We start from the raw sequence: 22,860 nt of genomic DNA on the forward strand, positions 1-22,860 counted from the left end.
CGTGTAGAAATATGTGGAACTCAAGTCAGGGGAGAGCATGTTTATGTGAATTCATGAGTGGTTGAAGAACTAACTGCATGCTAGAAGTGCCGTAAAATAATCCATGCCCGGTGGAGAGGGTCTGTCTGGGTATGCAGCCAGAGTCTGTACTTGGATGTCTTTATTAACAAGTTCAATGAAGAAGTAGGAGTAAGTCATGCTTCGCAAGTCACTGTCATTCACCAAACTGGGCAATATACAGAGTCCACACTGTGACTGCAAGGGTGCAGGACTTGAGACTCAGAAGCGAGTTTGAATTCCAGCTCCATTTCTGCCTCCAGTTGTCTGGCCCTTGACCTAGTAAGGCTGTAAAGATCACATGAGTTAGTATACATAAAGTGCTGAACTAGGTGCCTGGCACAAGTGAAGGTCTTTTTCCCTTCTCTTACTCCTCCTCTCTTGCTTGGAATATAGGTTTCTAGAATAAATTTAACGGAGTCAGCCAGTGATTTGGTTTATACAGAAGTAGAGTCTTTTTTCTTTTCTTTCTTTTTTTTTTTTTTTTGTTTAATGTTTATTTATTTTTGAGAGAGAGAGAGTCAGAGCTTGAGCAGAGGAGGGGCAGAGAGAGAGGAAGACACAGAATCCGAAGCAGGCTTCAGGCTCTGAGCTGTCAGCACAGAGCCCGACGTGAGACTTGAACTCACCAGTGGTGAGATCATGACTTGGGCCGAAGTTGGACGCTCAACCAACCATGCCACCAGGTGTCTCTACAGAAATAGGGTCTTAAACAATAATCAATGTCGATGCATAAATATCTGTATCACCTACGTGCAGAGTCAGAGATGACTTTATTGTTTGTGAAGGCTCAATTCAAATATCACTGCTAGTAGTTTCTGGCTTATTTTTTTAGTGTTTCTACTTAGCAAAAATTCATATAAAATACCTGTTATGTGCTATTTGCCCTTCTTTCTACACAAAAGTTAACATAACTTTCTTTTACAAACAGTGCCATATACACTGTTAAGCACTTTGCTTTTCTCACCTAACAATACATTCTGGCTATTGAAGCAGATACAGTGAGAGGTTACTTTCTCTGTAATAACCCCAGTCACTCAGTCTAGGTTTTGCAGGGTCAGTAGGAGTTTGCCACACAGATGGCAGAGGGAGTGGCTTTCCAATACGAGGAAACTGGATGTGTCAGGACCCAGTTATTCAATTTGTTTGACAAACGTTAATTAGTACTTTATATGTGCCAGACTGTAGGCTGAATATTTTTTGTTCATCATGTCATGCAATTCTCATCATGACTTTATGAGGTAAATAATACCATTATGCTCATTTTACGGATGAGGAAGTTGAGGTTAGGACATCTAAATACGTCATCCGAGATCATAAAGTTAGTAGGGAAAGTCAGCTTCAGAGCCAACGTGTTTTATTTCAGAGTCATGTTCTTAATCATACATTTTTGGCTTCCAGACACAGGGCAGGAAATGATCAGAGAGGGTTCTAGATGTGGGGGCAGCACTGTCATTTTCTCCTGTGGTGAAGGAGCATGACGTGTTGAAGAACAGAAGCTCCCCTTCTGTTGAAGGAACTCTGAGTTGTTCCTTGCCCTGCAGGAGCAAAGTAGGAAAGGTGGCGGAAGATGGGCTGAAGGTGTTGTCAACAGCAGGGGATGGAGAACCCAGCAGTGTGCAGCTGAAATCTTCCTTCTTGTGCTTGGGCCAGATAGCGGTGCGAGCATCTTTAGCCCTCAGTGCGAAGCTCCTGGAGAAACCTGCTTTGTCGGGTCCTGAGGCTGGAACCGAGAAAGACCACGAAGCCTGCAAGGCTGCAGGCTGCACGAAGTCATTTGCCACAGGAAAACAATTCCCCAGGGGCAGTTTGGGGGTGACTGGTGTTCCTGAAGTTCACCTGGATCTGGCTCCTGTTGGCTTGGGGAAGCATACTCTAGGTGGATCTATCCTTTCAGCTGAATACCAGTTGTGATGGTAATGTAATCACCAAGGATCTTTATTTTCATCCCTCACTGTTCCCTTTAAATTGATTCCGGGCAGGAGTGGGGGGGGGTGAGGGGGTGGGGGGAGGGTGGGTGAGGAAGCTCTACCCTTTAGAGTGATTGGCAACCTCCCTGAATTCCTGTGGTCATGTTTATCCGTACTTTAAGTCACTGAACATTGCCTCTTTGGAACCATTAAGATGTCCCATATCAAATTTGCTATTAGGTAAGGGGAAGTAAGGTTGGCTTCTTCGTTCTTCAGTCATGTGGTGATTTCCACTTCTCTTCCCTCTTTGGCCAGCTGCAGATTCTGAATCCCTCCTAAACTGGGGGTGAGGGAAAGTGGAGAGAAAAAGGCAGCGAGGAAGTCCTCACTCACCTGGTACTCTCCTGATGATCATGCATCATCTTCTCTCTGAACTTGGCAGGTCGGTGAAACCATCTCGTTCTATCATGGTCACTTTTGTGCATTTGTAGAAGACCTTCCTCCTCACCTTGCTCCCAAATCAGTGAGGGTCTCTCACATGCACTTCTGCTTGAAAAGGCAAGTGCTGTTTGACTGAGCCTGATTCCTTACTCATCTGTATTTCCTGTGTATCCAGCATAAGCTCCAGCTCTTGCTAGCATGACAGCTTCTGGACACTCCTTCTGCAGGGATGTAGGATAGCCCTTTGCTGGCTCAGCTCTGTGCCGGCTTCCCGTGCATGGCTTCCCCCCCCCCCCCCGTCCTCCCCACATTCCTGGCCAGGACAGCAGGCCTGCTGCCCCATCTCAGTACAGTAGGCTCCTTCACGTGCCTGCAGATGACCAGCCCATCTTTGTCCTTTAGGATTTTGGATGGGAGTCAGCACCTAAACTGCCGAGGACAAGCATTAAGTTCTTGGAGTAATCCTAATAAAGTTGCTTTTCTTCAGTGTGAGTTAGGGACCAGCGTCTCCTATTGCTTTCTCCAGAACATTCTTCCTTCAACTATCACCTTGAAACTGTCTGACTAGATTTGAAGCTAGGGCTATCTCCTTCTCTCCTGGACCAGAGATGGGGTCGGTGTGACTCAGAACAAAGACTTCTTCAAATACATCTTCTCCTCTCCAAAAATTCTCTTCTAATCTCCAGCTCTAGACCCTTTTATACTTTAATGTGGTTGAGATATCTAAGAGTCTTCTGGAGTAGATCTTAGACTCTTACTTTGAAATATTTTTACTTCTTGGTCTATCTCCCTGTTTTGAATTGTGCCTGTGCCGAAACTCTACTTTAATATCAGATACATCATAGACATTATTACCAAAATGACATCTTTTCCCTCAGCTTCAATCAGAGTGCTCTTTTGTAGAGTACAAATATGACCACATGACTCTCCTGCTTGGAACCCCTCAGTGAGAACCCCTGCAATGAGGAAGATGGACAGCACACAAGTAGACAGCAAGTCATTACAAAATCGGATACTCAGGCAAAGACCAAGGGAGGAAGAGGCGAGTGGGGAGGAGCCAGCCTCTCTGCCTCCCAGCCTTAGAGCAACAGCAATTAATCAACAGGGTTAAAAGCATAAACTCTGACCCCACAGTGCCTGGGTTCAAATCTCTGCTCTGCCACTTACTAGCTATTTGACCTTGTGAAGTTACTTATCTTTTTGGTAGTGCCCTGGTTTCTTCATTTGTAATGGGTCTGGTAAGAGTTTCTGCATATAATTGTTGTATTAAAGGAGTTACTGTTTTCAAAGTGATTGGAAAAATGCCTGCTATACAGTAAGTGCTACCTAAAGTTTCCTAACTAAATATAAAATATGCCCCACTCTCCTTTGTCTACAAGTCTTAGATCTTTGCCCTGACTGACTCAGAATTACTCTTCATTATTCAGCTTAGCTATCCATAGCCTCTTTTGAGAAGCTAAATCATCCTCAACATTCATTCAGGCATCCCTTTTATGTGCTATAAATGTATTATATACATATCAATATCACCACAATTACCCCACTGTATTGTAATTGACCTTCTCTCTCCATAAACTAGAAACACTCTGTTGAAAGCAGGGGCCATATCTCAATCACAGTTGTACAACCGGACTATTGGATACCCATTACATATGTGATGAATGGATAAATAAATGAGCGAGCCACGGAGAAATTCTGATAAGGGAAAAATTACATACTTACATTTTGATATTTTTCTTTCTATGCACGTAAGAAGAGACTTCTCCAGTTGGTTAGAGATTTCACAGATTCTACTTGTCATCATTGTCTCACAAGTACTTTGTAAAAGAAGGAAGTTTGGAGATTCATCTAAAATTTAGATTTACAAGTCGAGTTTGATTAATTATTCCATCTAAGTATTTCCCACTTTCATCCAATATATTGAACGTAGGATTCAATTCAACAAACATTTATTGAGGGTCTTTCTGGGCAAATCAGCATGAAATATAGAAACACAAATAAAATACCACCCCTGACATCTAAGAGCTTATAGTTTAGCAGAGAAGACGGACACACAGGGACTCAATGCAAGGTGGAATATAACAAAAGTGAAAAACTGGGGGTTCTCAAGAAGAGGTTTCATTTATTACAATTTCTTTTTTTTAAATGTGTTTTTTTAATAGTGAAGTCTCATTTCCAATTACTTTGTTGCTTTTTGATTTGTTATTAACGTTTTTCACTTCTCAAAGTGACTATACTAACTGCACCTGAAGAACAATTTCTTAATGATATAATTCACACAGAAAGCAAAAGCCTATTTTACAACATCCCCTCATTTTCCTTTTTCTAAGTGCAGTTTTCTCATCTTCTAAATGGGCCTAGACTAATTTGTATAGCATTTGGGCTTCCTGTACAGGATATTAATGGTGTCATTGTAGAATTTTAGAGTTTGAAAGAAATTCAGAGGTCATCCAATATAAAGTCTCCTTCCCTCTCTTCTTCCTTCCTTTCTTATTTTCTTCCTCTTTCTTTCTTTCTTTCTTTCCTCTTTTTCTCCTTTTTATTTTATTATTATAATATATGTGTATATATATTTTTACATATATATTATACATACATATTTATATATATATATTTTTATCCCCACAGAAATCTGAAATTGGCCCAATGTGATTAGCAAAGCTAGTTACTAGAACAGGCAAAAGAAACTCTGACATCCTGATGCCCAGTACAATTATTTTTTCCATGAATACCATGCTGCTTTTAGAATAATTTTAGACTATAGGAAATGCAGTCCTGGGGAAGATATTTATAACAAGTCTTTGGCTCATTTAGCATGCCGTTGTTTGGGATATCCAGCTGCATACTTTGTTCTTGTCGGTAATAAATTATTTCCTGGCAATTTGGTTGACAAACGGGATCCCAGCCCCAGTGATTTGCACACGTCTTTTAAAAAATGATCAGGTTAACTGTTCTAAATGGACTTTTTGTCCTTCACTTATCTTCTAGCATGAAGAGAAGGAAGATTCAAGATCTTCAATAAGAGTATAAATCACACACACAGACAGAACTCTGTTTATATAACATTTAGGGTGAAGGTACCCTTTTATGAGCTTTTGTAATCCAACGGAGATTCTCTGAAAGCCACAAAATCTCTCCTCTGCCCTGAAACTAGCTAAGTTTGCTTTTCTAACTTCCCAGTGGGCTAGGATACAAAGTATGTGGACATTTCAAATGTTTGGAAAGCAAAACAGAATCAGGAGGTGGGGGTGGGGAGGGGAATGTAAGGGTGGCCAATAAGGATTCTTTTACAACTCATATTTCTCTATTGAAAACTGAGATTTCTGGTCACATCAGGGCAGAATAATTGATAGCAGCTGCAGATGGGAAGGTTTGAGCATGCATCTCCCCAGGCAATATTTTCTTTGGTATTCTCCATGGTATGCTGTAAAGTATAGCAGTTCAATATTGAACCATAGTTTCTCTAGTTCTCTTAGTAGACTAAAACCATGTATTCGCTTTTCTTCACAAAGCTTGTCTTGTTCCGTGTTCTTCTTTAGCCCATCTCTGGTGGCCATGATAGTTGTCTGTCATCAAGGTTAGTGATGTTGGGAATACCTCTGGCAACGTGCAGTGAAGAAGCAGAAAGTGAATGAACACAGAATGAAGACAGGTTGGCACAATCTTGGCGGCAAACTGGCCTCTTGAAGTTAAGAACCCCCTTGGCCTGATTAGTGGGAAGAAATCAGACGTAAATGAATGGCTTCTCTTTCAGCCGCCATTGTTAATAATAGCAAGAGAATAGAGAGTAGGTTGATCTTTGAGATGTTTGAAGATAATAAGCAATAAGCATATTGGAATTTAAGAGATAATAATGACTTAAAATGGTGAAAAAGGGGCCAGTATATTTCTAAACTGATGGGTTGAAAGGAGGAAGAGGGGGATTTTTCCAGTATGGACCCTCTTAAAAGGGCACGTCTCTGATTTCTTCAGTAAAATGTTTCTTTAATACGTACCCATCTCTTTCCTTTAGTGAGGAGTTCTCATTTCAAATGCTCTTATTATGATAAATAGAATGGAAAGGGTATGAAAAGGCTATTAAAATAATTACAGAAGTTCAGGTCATAAATTATCTGTTGATTCAGGCTGTCAGCAGGTAAGTCAATTGCTTCAATGTTAAGACTAATTGGTTGGACTAGAGAATTGGCTATGAATGACTACAGACATCTGGATCAGTTGTAAGCCATCAGCTTGGCCAGTGGGATCCAACCTGCACTGAATGAGTATTTCCCTCATTTGAGCAATAGACACTAAGCATTATTGAGTTACTAAAAGTTTGTGATATCAGTTTGCCACTCTGCTGCAAAGCATGATGGGATAAAATACAAGCCCTGTAACAGCATGGGATAATGGGATAAAGCTGCCAAGATCTCTCAGCTGAGAGAATATGGCCAAATCAAAAAGGTAGCTAGTGAATGTTTACCGTGAACTGGGTTCATCAGCTAAGTACATTATTTTCTGATTGCTATGCTCAAGAAAACCCCTATTTAATCAGCTTTGCATGCTTTCTAAAACACCTAACCTAAAAACCATCATCCTGTCCAAACTTTTCCTTCTCTGCCCCTTGCCATAACATAAGACCAAGAATGGTTTATACTTCCATTTTGGCATGCATGTATTTATCTATCAGTGGATTGTGTGAAAAGAACCAGCAGGTTTTTAAAATAAAGAATCTTCCGAGACTAGAAAAATGTAGGGTCTAGCCAAACCTGGAAATGAAGTCAGCAGCAAGCCACCCCTCCCGTATCTTAACCCTCATATCTATTGTCCTCTTTCTGTAAACATTGCTAATTGGTTAAAAAAAACAATGAGACGAGGACAGTCAACAACATTCTGCCTTACTTATTGCGTTTGTCTCGTCACCGGTAAAACATTTTCAATGTGACAACAGGATTATTCTCTTCTAGGTAAAACTTCTAGTCCTTTACTTGAACTTCCTATAGCTTTTTACTTCAACAGAGTAATCATTTGAACTTTAAAGTTATATCAAGCCAAATATCTCACATAGTTCTGTGGTTGCCCGAAAAGGAGGTGTTCTGCAAAAATAAATTTCCTCAATATCTAAAAGTTACACTTTTTAACCTTAAAACTTAAAAAAATCTGATTATTTTCCATTTGAAAATTTCTGCTTTCTTAAATATACTAAATAGCATATTAAATATAACATTTTATGACTCAGGTATAACTATAAATGTACACGTACCAATGCACTTATGGCCCATTAAAAGTATGGAGAAGTTTTGCCTTTCAATAAATCTCTATATCATCTCAAATTACTATATTTTATTTGTCTGCTTTTAGTAGTTTTTCTGTAGCTATTTATCCTTGTCATTGTTGGAGTGCTTTTTTTTTTCTATCCCTTTTCCATTTACAGCTACTAATCTGCCGTGGGTCTAGGAAGTACATAGCTAACATTCTTAAAATTGAAAACAGGAGAATAATGCCTTATGATGTGAGTGGACTTTACCACCTGGATGTCAGGAAAATTATTTTGGTTCCCCAGAGACCTTATTTGCCTATGTAATTGAGGGACAAAAATTATTTGTTTTCAGATGACATTAGATTCCTTTTGTGGGAAAATTCTTTTATATCTGCATAACTCTACCACTGATGTTCCAAGTGCTTTGATACTCTGGTAAGTGTAGAATGAATCTGCTTATTACACTAAGGGCTCTTAAAGGCACAGAAAATGCACATCCTGGCTTATATTTGCATTTAGATATAATGGAAAGAAAATGTGTCAGAAAATAAATGCTAAAAAGCTTGACACATAAATTTTGTGGTATATATGTTTTGTTTTAATACTAACTTAGCCATTTTAGTTAGAATAGGCCTGATAACAATCATCTGCTTATTTGTTTCTGTTTACACATTCTAAAAGAGAACATTAAGCCAAAATTCATAGGCAGAGATAACAATAAATTAAATACATGAAAAGTGGAGATGGACAACTTATTGCCATATAGAAGGATGTAAAAATCTCAAAATATTTCTATGTTTTGAAGGATTCCATGAAATCTCTTATTGAGTTATTAAAAAAGTGTTTACTCACTTGATTAAACATATTTCCCCTTTGCAGAATAAATGAAACATTTCATGTGAATTTTTGACTTGTTCACACTTAATACAACAGTCTTTTCGTTATGACAGAACACTTTATCCAAAAATCTTAGGATGTTCCGTCAGATGTCTAAGGCATATTACAGACTTTTAACAAGCATTTATATTCTTTTATTTCTGATCCAGGAAGCTTCTTTAAGTAGGCCACAGGTAAACTTGAACTTTAATTGCATTTTGAAATTAAGGGCACGTTCAAATGATTGGTTACTAAAGTTGAAAAACAATGTGTGAAGTACACTGCTTCCCTTTTCAAATGAAAATTTTGCAAAATCATTACTTAGAAAATTGCCCTAGAAAAATATATGTGAATTTGTATTCCTTTAACAAATTATTTTGTCAAATTGATTCCTCTTTAAGTTTACTTTATTTTTGAGTGAAAGAGAGACAGGCATGAGCAGAGGAGGGGCAGAGAGAGAAGGAGACACAGAATTAGAAGCAGGCTCCAGGTTCTGAGCTGTCAGCACAGAGCCTGATGAGGGCTCAACTCACAAACTGTGAGATCACGACCTGAGCCAAAGTCAGACATTTAACCCACTGGGCCCCCCAGGCCCCCCAAACTGATTCTTCTTTAACATTTGCTACATTTTTCCTAAGTTGTTAAATTTTATCGATGCTGTTGACCTTGTCATATAGTTCCATCTGCCTCTGTGGGACGTGTGTATGTGCCTGTGCATGTGCGTGTGTGTTGTGGGTGGAATGGCTGGAATATGGAAAGCGGGTCTTGAAGGAGAAAATTGAGGTTTGGAGGTGTGTATGTACTGATGTGTTCAGTAGCTGATGTCAACCTTGGGAGGTGATTGCCTTTGGTTTGACTGACAACCATTATTTCCCTTCCCTTCCCTTCCCTTCCCTTCCCTTCCCTTCCCTTCCCTTCCCTTCCCTTCCCTTTCTTTTTATCTAAAAAAAAAATTCCCTTACAAGTCAAGAGGTCACAGGATCAAATTAAGTACACTTGTTGGGAATTGCATTCATGTTGCAATGAACTGTGAGAATAGTGGATTTAGCCAGCTGTGGAGTTAGGTCCCAATTCCTGCTTTGTCATCACATACAGTAGTTTCTTTACCTCTTTCCTGTGGCTAAAAATGAACAACAGTAAATACAGAAACCATTGGCTCTGCATTCTGCCATCTTTCTGTGTATTATGCAACGGTTTGGCTAATTTGGCAGAAAGTTACTGAGCTTGACTCCCAGGAGAGAAGCCAATTATGTGTGTCTTATTATAATGTTCAACAAGATCAACTGCGCCTTAAATATTACAGAAGTGCTCCTTTAAGGCACTTTTTCTGACCTTTAATGCAATTCATTTTACAGAACATGAAAAACAAATCATCAGAACAAACTTCCTGAATTGTATTTGTGGGCTAATTCTCAATCTACTTATAAATATTATTAGGAGTACTGGCTAAATGCTACCACATGTTAGGGCAAATTTTTACAATCACAATGCCATACGCATTACTAAATAAATGGAGTTAGCTACATCTATCATCCTTAGTTATTTCAACTTTATATTTGTTGTGTGTTATGAAAGCTATTCCCCTCTAAAGGGACACGTGCTGTGTGTAAATTATTAACTCATTAATTTCTGAGGTCCTTATGCCCCAAGGACACAACAGTTTATTTTTCTCTGGCTTGCTGGTCTCATAAATGTGGAAACCAAAAGACTTATAGCAGGAAATCAGTGCTGGAGCGAAACATAGAATTCAGGTCTTTTAGCATTTAGTGTAGAGTTGAAGAGCTTTTGCGTAGAAGTAAATTATTGCTATTTGTGGGCATGACATCAATTAAGTTTAGGAAAATTGTTTTTGACCTACCATTATTTTTAATTATTTTAAATTGCTTTAAAGCATAAATATGACATTTTGGTTTGGGTGAAACATACTGCCCTTCAAGCAGTATCATTCAATTGTAATTCATTCTGTGAGCTTACTAGTAGACTGGGGGCAGGATAGAGTTTGATGGAGTGAACATAAGCAAGTTTGCCCCTCCAGTCATGTGCGTACCACAAGTCCAGTGGGAACCCACTGTGTGATGCTTGGTGTAAGAGGGGTCAGGCAGCAAGTAGAACCAAGAGGAACAAGCCCTGAAAGGAAAAGAGAAAGCTTATGAAGGCTTTTGGATTAAATCTTTAAGAATTCTCTGGAAGCCTCTCAAGCTATTTGACATTTTCTGAAAATAAATTTCCTAGTGTATATGCTATAATGATATGCTTAATAACAGCTTGTTTTAGGATCATCTGTGAAGAATGCTTTACAAATACACTTTGAGGATATGACTATAATAATAACAAAACATAAGGTAGCTGAATATAACAATAATTTGACAAACACTCATGAAGAGTTTACCAAAGCAGTCTTGACTTAAAGGGTGCCAATAAAGCCTAAGAAATAACAAGAGAAAGAAAACCCAAATGGGTGCAGTTTGTGTCTACAATAGAATACTTTAGGCAATATTTTACGTTTAAGCATTTTTGAAAGACTGACTAATTCTTTAACGTGTTTCTAAGCATTACTGTTACTTAATTTCTGTGAGAATCAGCACCGTTGCAATCCTACTATATAAATATATTCCCAGTCACATGACTTCACAAATTAAAGGAATAAGGCAGATGACCAATGGGTAGAGAATAAAGAGAACTGAGTAGTTTTACACTGGGGAGATTGAGGTAAAGAAAAAAAAAATAGGAAATATATTTTTCTTTTCTTTTTTTTTAATTTATTTTTGAGACAGAGAGAGACAGAGCATGAGCAGGGGAGGGGCAGAGAGAGAGGGAGACACAGAATCTGAAGCAGGCTCTAGGCTCTGAGCTGTCAGCACAGAGCCTGACGCTGGGCTCGAACTCATGGACCGCGAGATCATGACCCGAGCCGAAGTCGGGTGCCCAACCGACTGAGCCACCCAGATGCCCCTAAACCATATTTTTCTTAAAGTTGTTTTTCCTTTATATCTATAGATTTGGCATCTCAATTGTGAAAATTAATAGACATTCATAATTATGAGAACATTTAATCCATAAGCGGTCCTATCCATAGTAGAATGCAGCTATTGATTGTTTTATAGAGAAGCTAGGTTTAGTCAGTTAAAGCCTATTTGGGGATGGGTGACAGGATTAGGGGTAGATGAGCGGTGAGGGCTATATAGAGGGATTAATGAGTGATGTTCTTGGTTCCAGTGGTTCTCCATACTGGCTATTCATGAAAATCACCTGAGAAGCTTTAAAAAAGTACTGATGTCTGCCATACCCTTCTCCCCATTTCCTCCCCTTCCCCCAGCCCCACAACAGCCTCACCCAATTATACTCTGATTCAGTTGAGATTGGAAGGCAAAATACCATCGTTGCGCAAGAATGAAGGAGCAACCTCTGGTCTGGTGACTAGCATTGGAGATTACCCAGGAATAGTGATGGAAGGAAGAACCATGGAGAAAATTAGAATATAGAGGGGACCAAGATAGAAAAGATAATGGATTGACAGAAACAATGAAAAAGAAGTATGCCATTCATGGACAAATGTGGCCAAGGAATTCAATTAAGGTGAATAGAACGTGAGGTACCTGCGTGGCTCAGTTAAGCATCAGACTCTTGATTTCTGCTCAGGTCTTGATCTCAAGGTTGTGAGATCGATCCCCACCTCTGGCTCCAAGCTGGGTGTGGAGCCTGTTTGAGATTTTCTCTCTCCCTTTCCCTCTGCCCCTCACTTGCTCTCGCTTTCTCTCTCTCCCTCTCAAAAAAGAAAAAAAAGAAAAAAAAGAAAAAAAGATGAATAGAACGTAAGTGAATATTTCTAAGAGACATATTCTTTTCTGTGTATGGATGTAAAATAGATAATTGGTATTTCTAGGTTAGTCTCCCCAAAGCCAACTTTTTCACACTAATTGCCAGCAACTGCTAACAACTTCTGCTACGCATTCAGTTAGAAGTCTCTGAAATTGGTACCAGACAAAGCAAGCCCTCAGGCATTCTCAGCGGGCCACAGTATTCTGGATCAATTAAGTAAGGAAGGAACAAAAGGACTAAATTGGTAAACCATTGGTAAGACTGAGCCTATCTATGAGGTTTCTATCCTGAAACAGAAATAGCTCAAGAGTTATGCAATTTGTGTGAGGTTTCTGAGGAATCTTTATTTTGCAAGATTTGTAACACTATGTTATTTTGGCTGAGGCTACCATAAAAACAAAGTCATTTCAAACAGTGCAGTGAAAATCTTTGTCCTTTTTCTGTGTTGAGCATGGGGAACTACCCATCATTCTACAAATATCTGAGGCCAAACTACCTTTGCTGTTGTTTTCTTTTCCTCTTTTTGGATTGTCTTTGCCCCTTCAATATCATCTTTAAAATCGTACTCCAAAAAGCACATTCTCTGTAAATCTTCCTGTAGTTGATGGAAACAATATTCAGGTATGCTCTCATCCAGAACGCACACACATCTTTAATACGAGTTTTGTGTTTTTCTGTTTACTCATCTGTCCCTCCTTCTGGTTGGACTGAGAGTAATTCAGGGAGGATTTATAGCCAGTGTCTTGCAGAGTGTCTGTTTTTAATTGCGTTGGAAAGCTAACCCTTCTGTTGGGAAACTAGAACCCCTAATGAGAGCTCAACAAATACTTGTTGCATTAAATCGACACCCTTCGCCTACTTGGAAATTTTCCCTTTGGCCAGTCCCGTTGAAGCAACTTTAGTTATGTCAGTGGAGCCTGTCTTGTGCTGTGTTTTTGTGTGAGTGTATTCATCAGCCTCCAGGGGGGTATGAATCAACTCAAGATATATGAAAAATTTTCTTGTTTGTACAGCACATACATTTGAAGGAAGGGAAAAAAGGGTCTATAACTTTATTAGATTCCTAAAGTGGTCTAAGGCCCCAAACAGATGATAAAACACCATCATAAACAGTGAAAAACTAAAGGCTTTCTCAGTGAATTCTGAAATAAGGAGAGAATAACCATTGTTATGACTGCATCCTTATTGGAAAATAACAGGCAAACTGTATTACCTGTGGCATTATGGTAGTTTACCTAAGAGCAAAATCAAAATACAAAAACTGAAACCAAATGAAACTTTACTAAAGCTCATAGAGTTTAGGAAAGCAGCTAGAAATAAAACAGGAATCCAAATATGAATAGGTTTATATGAATAGGTTTATATGAATAGGTATATTAGGAAAATCACTTGAAAATATAATGAAAGAAAAATCCCAGTTCATCAACAATAAAATATATATAATACATAGAAATTTAATAAGAAATTTGCAAGGTCTCTAACAGGAAAATAATATGGCTTTGCTGAAAGACATAAAGAAGACTTAATAAAGCTGTCCCATATTCCTTGGTAAGATGACACAAATACTGTAAAGATTCCGAGTAAATATGTGTAAACAACCTCAGCATAGCTAAAAATGCAAATTTACACAATAATGAGATATATTTTATCTTTCAGATTAGACAAAACTTAAAAATAAGGTGGAGTGGCATATTTTCTCATACGTTGTAGATAGGAATGTACATTGTTGCAACGTTTTTGGAGGTAACTTGGAAATAGGTAGCAATATTTTAACTTTAGCTCCTTAGTTCCGTTTTTAGAAATCTATCCTCTGGAAATATCCAACCAAATGACTGTAACATTGATATATCAGAAACTTTGAAAACATTTGTCCATAAGAATTGGTTAAAAAATTACTTTCCATCAATGTATTGGATTTCAGCAAAATACTGGACAGACATCAAAAGAGTGTGGCAGTTCTATACATCAAACAAAAACATTGTCCTTTATATATTGACAAGTGTACAAAGCAAGTTGAAACACACTGTTTGACATGGCTCTATTTTTGTTTTTCAATAAAAAAACCCGTGTGTGTGTGTGTGTGTGTTTGTGTGTGTTTGCGTGTTAAAAATGCATGGAAAGAGTCCAGTAGGGCCATCCCTGCAAGTAAAATTTAAGGGATTTTTCTCTTTTGACCTTGCCCATTGCCACAACTCTTCAAGATTTTCATGATGATAATTTATTATTTTTTTAAAATCAGAAACAAACATGACTCTATATATGTGTGTGAATATAAATTCTTTAGGCTTTCATCTTAGGATTGTTGTGGCTTTATCTTTATTTTCCCCACACTTAAACTTCAGGACACAGCCCTTTTGGGGGGACACGGAGAACATTCATTTTTTCAGAGTTGAGCAAAATTGATGATAGAAAGGACAGTAATAATGACAAGACAGGGCCTGAGTTTTTTGGGCCAACTTTTACTGTGTTCCCTTCCCCTCCCTTTTATCTTCTGCTCTGAGTGGGAGTCTTAGAATATATGTCATTAAAGTTCATTGAATTTGAAGTGCATATACGAAAAGGGGAGAAAAGAGTCACAAAGAGTTCTGCGTCGCCAAAAGAGAGACACATTCCCAGAGCGTCACTGCTTGGGAGGGCTTCCTTTAGACCGAAATTTGAAATTTCAGATTGAGAGTTTTTCTTGATAAGGGGAGAAAACCTTCCAAACTGAGCCAAAAAATTAAATTGGAACCATCAGAAATATTTAGAGAGCCTTCGTTGTTGGTTTCCAAAGTAGGTGCGACCTCCCCGGGCCCCTGAAGTTTTTATTAAAATGCTTTTTCAGAACTACCTTTTCAATGCATAACCTGTTGGGCATAAAGAAAATGTTCTCATTGTTATCAAATACTGAAGCACCTTGAACAAACCCCATCGTTTCTTTAATTTTATTGCCTTTTTGATTGCATGATTATTTATTTCAACATTAAAGAATATTTCTGCTTTTAAATTCTCAACCGATCAAGCTCACAATGAGTTATTTTAAAACACATTCCAAATATTTTATTTCGCCCAGCTTCATGTTGACAGGTACAATAGTCCCATCTTAGCTTCTGTTCACACAGGAACACATTTTGAAACCCAATTAATAAAAGGTAGAGCTCTGCGAGCCCCGCAGAGCCCAGCACCTGCTGAGCAAACTGTCAAATGTTTGCCACGGTACTTAGAGCTGTATTATGGCAAAATGAAAAAAAAAATAAGCATGGGAATGAAATTAAAAACTCACAATGAAATAGTTGATTAAGAAAATTAAGCCATTTAACACAGACCCATGCCTCTGCCTCCTGGAGGAAGCCTTGGGAGGTAGCTGTGAAGCCGAGCCAGTTAAAATGTTTGTCCTCAATGGCGCTGACTGCTTAATTTTATTCACAAAGGACTCCTCTGGCATTCATCTAAATTTTCAGACCCCCTTTCAAATTTATTCATAAGTTTCCTCTTTCCCAGTGACCCCAACATACTTGGTGCTGGGAAAGAGTCTGTCAACAAATGGCAGATCTGCACCTAAACCAGAATGAGGCCTTAGGGGTCCTGAGGCCCAATTTTAGGTATGGACTGGGGCTGGGCTCTCTGTCTCCCTGGGCCAGACATTTTAATTGCTGGATTTTTTTTTTTTTTTTTTTTTCTCATGTTTAAGGGAGGAGGGGGAGGAGAGTGTGATAAGGGAAGCTTGGAAGGAATAGTGATGAATAGACCTGGGTCAACATTTTCCTCCTCTGGCTGGGCTTTGCGTTAAGGATTCTTAACGTTCTCCTGAGCAAACTCAGTGCCTATTTCTGTCTTTTAAATGCTTCATATTATAAACTCGGTCAAATTCATCTTTTTTCAGGTTGATTTCCAGGAAGCTGAGAGCCTCTTTCGAGGTTGCTCAGCAAGTTACATCAGCAGAATGCTCCTAAACCATGACGATATTCTTAGGTGTGGACCGGGATGAGTTTTATGAGGCATGTTTATAGTGTCTCTCAATCTGGATGAGCTTCACATCAACTGCTATTCAGTAAAAGCAGTTCTACCGATATCTGTACAATGAGTTCCACAAATGTAATTTCTCCTGGTCTGGCTACGTTTGGGTATAGTTTTGAGAGTATCTGCCCAAATGGAAGGACCGCTCTACCAATTAAGTTGGGCTAGTTGGTGTTGTGATGACAAATAATCAACTGGGAAGTCTTAGCGGCCTAAAATTCCAGTGTTTATTTCTTGTCCATGCTATATACTCATCATAGTTTGACAAAAGAGTAAGGCGCACGGCAGTCACTCAGGAACCCAAGTGATTATTGGCTCCATGCTTTCGTGATCACAGAGACTGGGGAAAAAAAAACACAGCAAACCACACACTGACTCTTAAAACTGCCCAAAAGCCGTGTTACGTCTACTGACATTTTACTAGCTGAAGCAAGTCGGCTGTGGAGCCAGGCCAGTCTTCTATAGGATGGGGAAGTATAATCTTCCCATAGGGATGTGCATGGAATATTGTGAACAACAGTACAAGTCATGACAGCCGTGCATCCTTAACAAAAAACTCTAAGGAATGATTTTCTCAGCTGACATTTCCCGAGATCTTGGGTGACAAAAGCCTCTAAATTGTCTTATTTCCCACTGACTCCTTGAAATGCAGTATTCTTTCCTGGCAGTTAAAAAGGAGAACTGTCTGCTTTCAAGGGCAGACCAGCTGGAGGTAGAATCGATATTGTACCCTGAAAACACAGCAACCTCTCAAGACCCCATGCCAGAATACTCTCCATAACTAATATTTGTATTGTTTTGACAACATGTACCTTGCTTTTTTCCTTTTCTAGTTACAACATATAGGCAACTAGACATACATACAAGCACATGCAGATTTAATGATGGTGTCTTTTATGATTCACCTTGACCATTCTTTTGTGACTCCTCCCATCAAAACCTTTCAGTAATTCCCAGTGGCATTCCTAACATATTTGACACCCTGACTGGGTCATTTTTATAACCCCCTTTCCCCAGCTCCACCGTGTGATGAAATGATTTTCATGCAGCAAATAATAATCAACATAGTTTTTTAATCTTTTCAAACAACAAATAAAATGGATGGTTTTGATTTTGAAGATTTCTCAGCTTCATAGAATATTTTATGTATGAACTAAAATTTGCACTTTTTCAGGCAAAAATATTACACTTGTATTTTGCATTTATTGTAAGAAAATAGAAAACTCCAAGTGATCCCATACAATGACATCAGTGAGGTTGCTCAAGTTCTGATTTTTTTGACTCAACAATCCCAGCTGTGTCTGCCCAAGGCAAACTCAAAAATTCCCAATTTACTCTTGGATTCATGCAGCTGAGTGTGGGTGTGTTGGGGGCTAACCGTATAACTGGGAGTTTGCCGAAATAACTTCCATGTAGAACACAGTGCTTAGTAAAGGATAAATAATTAGAATGTGATCATTGAAACTTTACAGTGTATTTTTATTATTTATTTATTTAAAAAATTTTTTTAACGTTTATTTATTATTGAGAGACAGAGAGACACAGAGCGTGAGCAGGGGAGGGGCAGAGAGAGAGGGGGAGACATAGAATCCGAAGCAGGCTCCAGGCTCTGAGCTGTCAACACAGAGCCCGACGTGGAGCTCGAACTCACAGACCGTGAGATCATGACCTGAGTCGAAGTCGGACGCTCAACCAACTGAGCCACCCAGGCGCCCCTACAATGTATTTTTAAAACTCAACATTAATGACAGCAATTGTTTAAGAGTAAAATTTACAAATTGTTTTTTTTGTTTTTTTGTTTTTTTGAAGAGGAGGGGTATTTGATCACTTCCCTGTTTAGAATTTTAGGCACAAGGTGATGATTACAATCAGAATGACTGGATTTTATTATTGTTTTTCAAAGTAATCTTTACAAGGGATCCCCACCCCACACACCTACTGCCCTTACCTGGAGCTACTCTTAACACCTCCATATTTAGTCAGCCACTGGTAACTCCCCATTGTTGATATAATTGGATGCAAAGTGATGACCAGTAACAAAGTTCTCCACCAATGGCCTCAACGTCTTTTTAGCCTACCCCTCCACATCTCCTCTCTTATGAAAGGAAGGAATCACCATCATCTAGAATAGTGGAACTATTCTGTTTCCTGATCCCTCCTCCTCCTTTTTTATTTTATTTCTTTAATACGTCTCTGTATTTGTTCATAATTCTCCCTCTGACAACCTAAGTATAAAAAGCCCAGGCTTTAGAGCTAGAATTTTCTGGGTTTAAATTTGCTCTCTGTAGTTTATAAATTGTGGGATCTTGGGCAAATTATGGAACCTATCTAGGCCTTAGCCTCCTCACCTGGAAAAATAGTGACAAAAGCCCTGTTTACACATAGCAAGATGTGATGAGATGAGAGCCTAAAATATAATGAGATTGTCTGTCACAATAACTATCATTTTATCTTTTATCTCCGTTGCTAAATTTCACATATCTGATACTTACAGAGCTTTGTTCAAAATAGGCTCTCATAGGGGGGCAACTGGGTGGCTTGGGAGGTTGAGTATCTGACTCCTGATTTCAGCTCATGTCTGATCCAGGGTTTCATGAGATCGAGCCCTGTGTTGGGCTCCTTGCTGACAGCACAGAGCCTCCTTGGGATTCTCTCTCTCTCTCTGCCCCTTCCCTGTTTGCATGCACATGCTGTCTCTGTCTCTCTTTCAAAATAAATAAATAAACTAAAAAAAAAAAAAATAGGCCCTCCTATCAATTGAAATGAATTGATTAAACCTTTTTAAAGAAAAATTTTCCCCTTGCATTTGTATTTTCTGAGGTTGCCACAATAAAATATATTGTTTAAGTGATTTAAAAAAAAAAAAAACAGTTAAGAGTATTTCTTAGACTGAATAGAAGACAAAATTCCAAAATAAACTTCAGAGAGCTGAAGCAGGGAGAACAGGCAGGAAAACGGAGCCCTGAAGAGGTCTACCCATGTAATAGGGGCCGGCCACCTGGGCGGGAGCAGGCACCTTAGCTGACACTGAGCCTCAAAGCTCTACCTTCCCCCGGCTCCATCAGAAGGTATGCTCCTGGGGAAGGAAGAACAAGTGACATTTCAAGAATTGTCCCCACGTTACTTGAGGAATATAAAAGGCAATGATATTTAAATGGGATTTAATTATATAGCCATGTACCTAGATCGTTTCCGGGGGGGGGGGGGTGGGGGAGAAGGGACACCCAACCACGGGATGATAGATACACCGTAGAGGCTCGTGCTCTAGTCCTTTCTATAATTACCTCAGCTATGAGCCTTAAGCATCATCATGAGAAGACAATCTCGGATATTTCTCGGTTGGCCTTAGTTCCTCTTCTTCAGCTGTCAAGACCTCTCTGGTTTGGAACAAACACCGCGACAAAACGGGGAGGCAGCGCATAGCTGGGAACCGTAACCACCCCGGGAATCTGCGTGAGGTGTCCATTTCACCTTCAGAAACATCTTAGCATTTTGAGCGGCTCAGAGGTCAGGAATGCTGTTGTCATCAGGGTGAGGGCTGCGTCCTGAATAAATACCAAGTTAGAAGGAAGATGACTCAGCCCTCAGAGCTGCCTAAACCTCATACTCCTCTGATATTTTAAGCAACAGAGAGTGGTAAGCAGCTGTTAGATATCTTTGCTTCTTTGTTCAGGCAAAGCTTAGCCTGTTCCATTTGGGAAGAAAATATTCATAATTTCCAGCCCATTTTAAGTTCTCTTTTCTTAGAATTGTTATTGCACACATAGCCTGGACCATACAACTTAGTTTTCTGTAGTTCCGTCTCATTTTCTAATTATTTCCTGGTCCCAAGTGGGTACTGGGATTGTTGCAGGAAGAGAATCTACCTTTCATTCTTCTTATATTCTCTCTAAACTTAAAGATTTAGGGCTGGGTGCATAGGAGGTCGTGCATACAATACTCAAATGAGCAAGTTACTTCTACATTCATTCTTTCCTTTGAACTTTACCACACCCCCATAGAGTACTTGTTATTATCTCTATTTCCTAGGCCAGGAAACTAAGGTTTGGAGAGATTAAGTACTCTGCCAGAGATCATATAACTAGTAGTTTGCAGTACCTGAGTATACATATTTTTTCTGAAAATGTATTTACATAATATAAATTCTGTAAATTTATTATAAATTCCATCTTAAATTTTATGTAATGAGACCTTAATTGAAAGACTGTTAAACATATATTTAACTTCCTCAAGGTAGTGGCTTCCCGTCACTCACCTTTTTTCCTCTGGCTCTGGAACCAGAACACCTTTTGAAATATGTAAAGCTGTAGGTCTAGAACGTAATTATTTACACACACACACAAGTTTATGTGTGCATATGTAAAAAGAAATGGCACAGGAAAATTCCCAACTAATAAGCAAACACAAATTTATTTGTGTTTTTGGTTAATATGTTTATAGTAGATGTTCAGAGAATTCACAATGTTCTGGGGGCATTATTATTTATCTTAAAGGTAAGGAAGAATCGACAATTGTCTGTGGTTAAAGCAGGCAAAAATGATATAAATAGTTGAAAGAGACTCATTTCAGTCAAAAGGTATTTATGAGCCCCTGTATTTTCTGTCACGGCCAGAGAGTGGTTTTGAACACAAAATTGGGGAAGGTCAGACACCCTGGACGTTCAATCCAGATAACCCAGTTTTATACACCAAAATGACTCAGGAGGACCTGGGGAGCTACCTAGCTTTTTCATTCTGGTCTCGTGCTGCGAATGGACAGCAACTCTGAGATTGACGGAAGACGCTTGCCTCAATGATTGTGTTATGATTCATAGATTCCTGGTACATAACGTACTTGAGTATTTTGCCTTTGGAGGCTTCCTCTTTCAGTTCTTGCTAGGCTAGAGTAAATAAACATCCTATTTATATCAACAAAGTAATAATTTAAGCAAATTAAATGTTAAAGCCTATTAAAATTGTTAAAGAACTTGAGTTTCAGTATGGGTAAGTGCAAGCACAGCAATTTAGTCTTTATTTGAGAGATTATTGAGTATGATGTGCAAACGTTTTACGCTACTCGTGTAATTAATGTCCTTGGCAATTTACCACACCTTTTGCTTTATTTGTGAAAATTGTAAAGGATTAACTGTACAGAGATGCTTGAAGAAGTTGACTTAATGGATCACCAAAGTAAGGGAAGAGTGGTCCAGGGAGGGGAGAGAACACGCAGAAGATCGTTAATGTAGCTACAGAGAAATCTCTATTTCTGTCTCCTGGTTTGATCTCTCCAGCCTACGCCCTATGCACTAACCTAGAATAGATCACTGTGCTGCTCTGTTAAGGATAATGTACGGACATTTAGATTGATGATTACTGCTGCATTCAAGGTTCTGTAAATAATGATAACATTACTGTCTGGCACATTATATAAGATCACCTAAATTATAAGTAGAAGATGTATCATGTCATGATCACGTCTAATATATGTAATTTACAGGCTTAATTTTCACTGTCATAAGTGTCTGTTGAAGAGGGCAAGAGAAATCACTCTTACCCAGAAAAATATGGGAAGGAAGCCTATGTCTTTTTCTAAATCTGGAGTTTAAGAATTGTGCAATCGAAAGGAAAATCCCTCTCAAGGGGAAAAACAAAATCATTTACAATCACCCCCCTCCCACTAGAGTTCATCAAGCACATTTGGTGAACTTAGCATGTATTGGACATGATGCTGAGCATGGCGGCCTGGTGGAAGGAGGTGGAAAAAAAGTGTTGGACATCTGCCTTGCTTTCGCTAATACCACTAACTCATTGAGGAAAGTGTGACAGTCTGCCTTTTAGTTTTGGTTAGGGAGTATCCTGAAGTGTTATTAAAAATTCTCGTATTCAGTTTTCCTTTTGTCCTCTGAGTTTTAGGCATTTTGTTGTTGTTTTTCACTGAGAGCCTATTTAGCTAATTGTACCCTTTCTCTCAGTGATGATTATTCATTTTTCAAATATTTCTTCCTCTCCCCAAACAGCTTTATCATTTATCTCATCTGTCTTCTCTTTTTTATAGTTTTGCTGTTTTTCTTTACATAACAACTTTGAATTCCATCTACCAAGGTTTTTTCCATCTGTTATAATTTTGTAAGTTGGTCCACAAACCTACCACCGTCATTACCTCCTGGTGCGTGGAGTTATTTCCAGTTCATAGCTTTTCACACATCCAGAAACGGCCGTCCTTTTGTTTTGTTCTTTAGTCCATTCCTCTATAGCTGTTCTTTCACAAGTGACCATCAAGCATCTAGTGTATTAGATTGAACTTTATGAAATTGATATTTATGTAGGTCAAAAACTGCCAAATATCAGCAATTGCAAGTGGTTCAACCAAATTTGTCTTTTCAATACACATTTGTCATTAATTATATGCATATAATTGAAAAATATACGACGTTTTGTGTATATGTGCGTATCTATTCCTTGATTAAATGAGTAGTACCAACCTGTATCGAATACAGAGTCCATATAAACAGGGGACTCTTCCTGGCCTCTGTATTTTCTTCCA

General features: G+C 38.8%; 1 long non-coding RNA gene across 1 annotated transcript; it reads right to left on the reverse strand.

The window, feature by feature from the left end:
* Positions 1–938: 938 nt before the first annotated feature.
* On the reverse strand, positions 939–19,862 carry LOC115514464. Its single transcript, XR_003968981.1, has 4 exons — positions 19,623–19,862; positions 4,131–4,256; positions 2,361–2,629; positions 939–1,780 (listed from the first exon to the last, which is right to left on the reverse strand). It is a non-coding gene; the product is annotated as an uncharacterized LOC115514464 (long non-coding RNA).
* Between the last annotated feature and the right edge of the window lie 2,998 nt (positions 19,863–22,860).

Source organism: Lynx canadensis, chromosome B2 (assembly GCF_007474595.2).
Source record: "Lynx canadensis isolate LIC74 chromosome B2, mLynCan4.pri.v2, whole genome shotgun sequence".
Lineage (NCBI taxonomy): Eukaryota > Metazoa > Chordata > Mammalia > Carnivora > Felidae > Lynx > Lynx canadensis.